Source organism: Lactuca virosa, chromosome 1 (genome assembly GCF_052849685.1).
Source record: "Lactuca virosa cultivar CGN04683 chromosome 1, Lactuca_virosa_CGN04683_v6, whole genome shotgun sequence".
Taxonomy (NCBI): domain Eukaryota; kingdom Viridiplantae; phylum Streptophyta; class Magnoliopsida; order Asterales; family Asteraceae; genus Lactuca; species Lactuca virosa.
In genome coordinates, this window is record NC_136426.1 from 40,128,134 (window position 1) to 40,136,043 (window position 7,910).

The following is a 7,910-nucleotide window of genomic DNA, read 5'->3' on the forward strand; positions in this document are numbered from 1 at the left end:
CAGTAATGTTTATGCTTATGTTTTGTATCAGTTATGACATCCCAAGTTTTAATAATTAATGAAAAATATTTTCTTTGGAAATACTTTTTATGCGACGAATTCCGCATTTATAAATATCACTCTGATTTAAAATAAGCATAAATAAAACAGTCTTTTCATGCCGTGAAAAATGGGGATGTCACAGTTGGTATCGGAGCATTAGTTTAAGTGAACTAAGAATTTTAGGGAATTTCTATACTTAAACCTGGAATGCTAAGTGATGATCTTTAGATGTGTGTCTATTATATTTTTAGTAGTAAACCTGAATTGACACAAGCACTAGAATACTTTAGGGTATGTGCCTTAATTGCTATTTTTGCTAAATGATCTTTATAGTATGCCTTTGGTTGCCTACCTAGATTACTAGAAAAGATTTAAGTCCTTTTGTCGACCTTCATCTAAAAATTTTATGTGTTCAGGATTCTAAACGTAAAATTACTATATTAGAATTAGTATATGACTTTTTGAGAAAAAGACTTTGATAGTGAATAATACTTATCGAAAGATATCAAAAATAATACCTATAGAGTGGTATCATACCATTAGAATACGCATGATAAAATAATAGTATGCATGGAGGAATACCGTACATGTTAGGTACACTTTCGATCAACGGGATGATAGAACTTTTTGTGTAATCCCTGAAGTCATCCCATCGTCTGGCGTTTCCACCGCCAACCAGGTTGAAGTTGTGATTGCTTGCAGATTCGGAAGGACATATGAGCTACGATTATCACCTAGGATGGAAAAAATGACATTCGGGATCATCATCTAATCATGTTTTGTTGATGATTTTGGGACGTAATCATCCTAAAGGTAGATAATTGTAACACCCGAAAAATAGGGCTAGACGATTAAAGAATAATAGGACAATTGTTTGTCACAACAATAAATAGACGTTTTCAATAAAAGATTATTTAGGATAATAATCTTAACCATGGTTATAGAATATTTGACAAAGATTTTGTTCATATAAAGAACACCTAAATATGGCTTCGTGAGAGGAAATTATGATTTTTTGAAGTTTTAGCATAGCAGTATACGGCTTAGAAACCGAAATTGAAATCGGTCGATTGTTAGGAAAAATAATCTAAACGAGAGTTGAAGATATCGTCAATACTTATCTGTCGATATAAAGAAAGTCGATAACGGATATCGTATGAAAAATTTATGAATTTTTAACGAACTTTAATTGTCTAAGCCTGTTAAAAATAGAGCTTTAAAAATAAAATTCAAAATAAGCCGACAGAGTCTAAACGGAAGTTGTAGATCTCGTCGATAGCTACCCGTTGATATAAAGAACGTCAAAAACGGAGTTTGTACGGAAAATATATGAATTTAAAAAAAAATAAGATTTTCTGCACGCACGGACAACATGTGCGACGCGCATCTGACATACCACAAGAATTTGACACGTGTCACCACTCAGAAGCTGCCACGTTACCTCTTCTGACAACGTGCGCAGCGCACACAGACAGAGTGCGCGACATGCACTGCTTTTTAGCCTATAAATACCTTCGATTGCAACATTCTCCTCACACAATTTCCACTCAAATCCTATGAAATACCTTTTAGTTTCTGGCTACTTTAGCGAGGCCCCAGAGCGTCTGTGATATAGAGCTTTCGGATCAAAGTTCTGTCTGCATAATTCCTAGTTTTCCGAGAGAAATATATGTAAGTTAAGTTACACTTATTTTATTCAAGTTTAACTTTTAATTATAGTCATATTCATTATTATGAACCTATAATTAAGATTTAATAGTAATTCCGAGTCATATACTGACTGATGAAACATCCCAAAAATACGGTCCACAAATTTCGTTTTAAATCATGGATAAAAGCCAAACCTATCCAAACATCATATAAAACATAAATCATGTATCTCATAATATCATAAATATTTGTCTAACATATCAGAGTAAAAACATCTCAGGCTAACAAATGGTGTGTGCACTACAATCATCCTGAGCTCTTCTCCTTGCTATCAGAAGTACCTGAAACCAAAACTATAAGCTGTAAGCACGAAGCTTAGTGAGTCTCCCCAAACTACCACATACCATACACATAAAATGCAACTAGGAGATACGGTCCCCACCCACACTCAATGGGATACGGGCCCCGCCCACACTCATCTACTATGAGATACGAGCCCCGCCCACACTCGACTACTATGAGATACAGGCCCCGCCCACACTCAGCTACTAGGAGATACAGGTCACGCCCACACTCAGCTACTAGGAGATACGGGCCCCGCCTACACTCGGCTAGTCATGAAAATAACATACAAGTATCACACAGACAACAAGTATAACTAAGCATATAAATCTGTACCAAATCATGCTATTTATGAGATACGGGCCCCGCCCACACTCAGCTACTAAACATATCACATATACGGGCCGACCTTGGTGCCGTAGACTCGTTCCTACTGAAGGAAACTCACCTCGTAAGCTAGCTGTGAAATCTCGCGTGAGGAATCTCTGACGGCTGCTCCAACGACTCCCCGACTATCATTATCACAATAACACTTAGTCAAAACCTGATAATCCTTCTTAGGGTAAAATAACCATTTTACCCCTGGTCAAAGTCAACGTTTTGGTCAAAGTCAAAGTCAACCATCCGAGTTGACTCAACTCGTTGAGTCATCCCCCTGACTCGCCGAGTTCCCCTTGCTACTCATAGTCGTGCTAACACGAGCCAACTCGTTGAGTCCCTTCACATACTCGTCGAGTTCCACTTATACAAAATCGGGAGAAACCAACTCGACTCCTCGAGTCCCTCTCTGTACTCGTCGAGTTCCTCTGTCTGCTTGAGCCATCTCAATGGATTAAGCTCCTATCCTTCAGATCCAAACTCCATACTTCATCTACATACTTGAAACACACTTTTAAGGGTAAAGTTTCCAACTTTACCCGTTATTAGTCCTTCTTAACGGGTTTAGCTCAAACCCTTGTTCTCTAAGACATGGATCTTGGTCCAAAAGCCATAATACTCTAAACTAAAGCATACTAACATAGATCTAGGCCTTAGACATCATTTGGATACGTAAATCTCCTAACTTTCCTTCCATGCATGGCCTTTTGGGGCTTAAAAGGCCAAAGTAACACCTTAAAGCTTTCATGGGGCTTCATGGTCATAAAGTTTGCACCTTTATGCCATGAAACCCCTTGTAGACCCCAGATCTGAAAGATAGGTCACTTGGGACGTCCATTTCCCAAGGACCAAGTTTCTTGAACCAAAAACCCCATAAAGTGACAAAGAAAAGATCTAACAAGCTACTAAGCAAGGTTGAGACTTGATTACCGGAAAATGAAGAGGATGAGAAGTTGTTTTTGGATCTACTAGCTTCCTTCTGAATCTCCAAGCTTCTTCTCTTCTTCACAAGCTTCAAATACACAAAGTTCACTAAAAAAAGCTTACAAAGCTCTAGGGTTTCGTGGATTAGGGTTTGGGACTTGGAGGCTGGAAATGAGGCCATAAAGTGGGGATTAAGATACTTAAATAGGGTGCAAAACCCCGAAGTTTCATTCTGGCAGACCTACTCGCCGAGTCGAGGCTCTCAACTCTTCGAGTAGGTGGCTTAAGATCCTGCGTCCAATCTCGTTTCTACTCGACGAGTCTGGGGCTCCCAACTCGTCGAGTAGCTCTTCAAAAATGAATAAATTATAATTAAATGCGTACCAGGAACCAAGCGTTACAAATGATCTACTTATGGGGATAACGTCTAGGATGGATTTAGTGAGGTGTTTAAAGTGGGATTTCCAAATAGTATACTTTGTATACCAAACGGACCCTGCCTTCGATATGATCCTACTTGGTTGTTCTTACTTGATAGATCTTGATGCATACATTGGTATTGTTGAGGAATCTGGACTATCATTAGTCATAAAGAATATCAGACTAAGACTTAGTAATAATCATACCTAGGTCACGTCAAGGGGAAAAGTCAATGTGTTAGGCGAAGCTCTGCCCAAATCAACAGTCATCCACTTTATCAAGTGAGTGCATAGTTACTTTCAGCTTACACATAGATATAAAGTATCTATCAAATGTTATATGTTCTTGCTATCTGTCTACTTGATATTCGTGCTATAATATGGTTTTATTTATATAAATTACTTTATCATATTTGTAATGGGTAATGAAGGGTTTTAGGAAAGATAAAATAATGGGTTGGGTAGTAACGGGTTTTTGGGAAAATAAAATAATGGTGAGAGGTCACACATTGTATTACCGGGACCAGTCATCTAATAGAGCATATGTGAGAACCACTGACTATTTTAGGTAGTTCGGTGGAACACTAGCGGGTTCGCCACATGTAGGTGTTACGATCATACTCTTCAGGGAAAATAAAAGTTGTTCGTTTGGGTACTTTATCCCCCTCAGGGTTGCCTTATTGACACATATTGCTACGGAAATCCCGAAGCAATATTCTCTACTCATGGAGATCCTTTAGGGTAGGTTTATTGAGATTAACATTAGGGATTTGAGAGTAAGAATAACGGGAATGGGTAATTGGGGTTATTTGTTTATTGTTAAAGTATATAACTACAATATTGTCGGTTGAAAACCCTATGTGCTCATCAGGTTTCCCAACATGACCCACTCAGTTCCTTTGTATCACAAGAAATAGTATGCAGGTACACTCCACTGAGAGATTCGAGGAGTTTAGGCCTTTAGTACAATAAGTTAATATAAGGCCAATAATGTTTATGCTTATGTTTTGTATCAGTTATGACATCCCAAGTTTTAATAATCAATGAAAAATATTTTCTTCGAAAATACATTTTATAGGACCAATTCCGTATTTATAAAGATCACTTTGATTAAAAATAAACATAAATAAAACGGTCTTTTATGGACTAGAAAAATGAAGATGTCACAAATTCATTTTAATGAACCAATATTCGTAGTCCCCCCCCCCCTCTTTAAATATTGGAGGAGTTGGTATCGAGAATGTTATTAAATATGTATCATTCATATTTTAGCAATGAGAATTGATTCTTGGGCTCTTAAGATCCTTTGATCTATGATGACACTTGTTAGATATGGATGCAATATAATAGGGTAAAATAGAGATGACATCTTTCTTAGTTTGATTTCTTAAAGGATTATCAACAAATGTGATCTACAACAATATTTATATTTTACATTGAGTATTCTAAAGGTCTCTTATTAATTTACAATCTAAAATATTTTTAACTGTTGAACAACGTTAAATATATAGTTAAAACTCAACTATTAAGAAACTAAATGTGATAAACAAAAGGTCTTATGTATTAACAATTTCAATCCGTCATAATTTGTCGAGATTTTAAGTGAAAAAAAATTGTTGGATTGGATGAACATGGAAGATCTTTTTGACTTATTTCATCTACTAACATAAATTGAGCATTCATGGGATGTGACGAGGAATGTCGGGTTACCTCTAAGATATATGTAGAGTCATGTGTTTACTCTCCAAAAGAGCTTTTTTGGAAAGAGAGGAAAATTCAATAAATATGAAGACATATGTGTAAGTGTTGCGTCCTCCTATTAAACAACATGTTTAAGTAAAGGTAAAATACATTTCAAAAATAGCAACCTACTTTAATTTATATACCAAGATTGGCTCTACACGCCGCATAGAGTATACAAATACTCAAAATTTTGAGTCGTTATATTACAACAACTTTGGTGACGCAAAATAGTAGTGCCAGACATAGAAATTTTATATATGACGCTCAAGATATATCAGATTGAAAATTATGGGAAGTCGTTTACACACCACAAAAGTTAGACATATTACGAAATTGCAAAAAGTGGACCATATGTCTACCGATGTAGAGTGAAACACATAGAATTTTTGTATATGGCGCTCAATACATATCAGATTGAAAATTGTGGGAAGTAGTTTACACACCAAAAAATTTAGATATATTACGAAATAGCCAAAAGTGGACCATGTGTCTGCCGATGTAGACTGAAACATGAGAATCTTAAAGGTCAAATACATATGATTCCAACGATTTTAAACAAACAGGGGATGCACATTGTCATATCAACCTTAAAGACAAAGACGACAAGCTTGAATCGGAACAACCTTGAATCGGAACAACCTTGACACCTGGTTGGGAGGGATAAAGCGAAAATATGTGCATTGTCTTCTTTGAATAACTTCATGGAGAATAAACTTCAAAAATTACCTGAGAAAATGAACGAGCATCTATATTTACAAAAAAGAAGAGGTAGTGATGCAAAACAAAAGGTGAATTTGAAAATTCTAAATTGAAAACGGATGATTTGGAGAGCGATGATTTTCAAGTGGTATTAGCTATGAAAAAGAACAGTTATAGATAATTATTCATAACTTTTGTTATTCTTATTATGTAATTTTACTTTTATAAATTAATTCAATGTTTTTAATTTTAATAAATCTTATATTTTTTATTTAAAAATTAATATTAATATTAAAAAATTAAAAAAATTGGTGTGAAAAAAAAATGATGACTACACCGTCACTGATGCAGAGTATTTGGGACTTGGGAATGGCGAATATTATTAAGTTAAGATGACATGATAATACGGAATAATAGAGTGATACAGATAATCATCTTAATATTCGATAGTATAAAGTCGTTTTAATTATAAAAAAATTGAATATCATCCTATAATTTTTTTCTACTTATCATTTATTTCGTGTTAAATGATGATAAGTGGAATAGTATTATTAATTACATTAAATATAACATACACTCACCATTTGACATAGATAGAATGAATAGATAGAATGATGAGTAAGAAAATAAAATATAAAAAGATATTTAAATTGTCTATAATAATATCAAAGATTTTGCCTTTGAAAAATATACCGATTAAATTACAAAACTTTTAGCCCAACTCAGCACCATATCCCCATCATAAACAAATTTGTAAATGAAAATTCTTGGAATGATTGATGACACAATTCATATTTTGGGTTTAATGTCGCTTTTTAATACAAAGCTTGAAAGTTGTGTAATGTAGCTTTCCCCAATAAAGAAAAGAGACAAACTTGTCATCTTTGGAAATGGATTCAAAGGTGTGTGTGAGAGAGTCGGTAAGGATATGATATTTAATGAAATACAATTTATATATGTGTAATGTTATTTACCTTTTAAATATGTAAAAGCATTTTTTTATAGGAATTATTATATTTATTCTAATCGACTATGATCATAATATCATATAATTAACATTATATATTTTTTTTATTTTAACCACTAGTATATATTGAAGTTATTTACCTTTTAAATATTGTATTTGCTGGTTAAAAAAAAAAATTCCCTTTTAAATATGTAAAAGCATTTTTTGATGGAAATTATTATATTTTTTTAATCGACTATGATCATAATATCATATAACTTATTATTATATAACGTTTTTATTTTAACCACCAATATATATTGAAGACAAAACTACAAAAAAGGTTTATGTTGTATGTATTTTTTTCGGGTTTTGGATCAATCCCAATTTCTTTAGATCGATGGTCATTTTGACCATGTTTATATGTGGTTTTGATCCCCCGAAAATAAAAATAACTATTATACTCTTTTATTTTACTTTTACAGCCTTTAATAATTATTTTAATATTTTAATAATTAAAAATAAAAGAGGGCCCACACATCCTCTCTTTTTACGTTTCTTTCTTCGATCAAAAATTTAAATGCTCATTTATGAAAATTCGAAATCATAACCCTAAATTGATTTCTTCAATATGTGTGTGTATGTTTAAGAATTTGTAACATGTGTGTATGTGTGTTCAAAAATAAAGAACAAAGTTGATTCTTTCCTATCAACCTAGAATCATAAATCAATTTCTTCATATTTTTTCGAAGGGATTTCTTCAACGT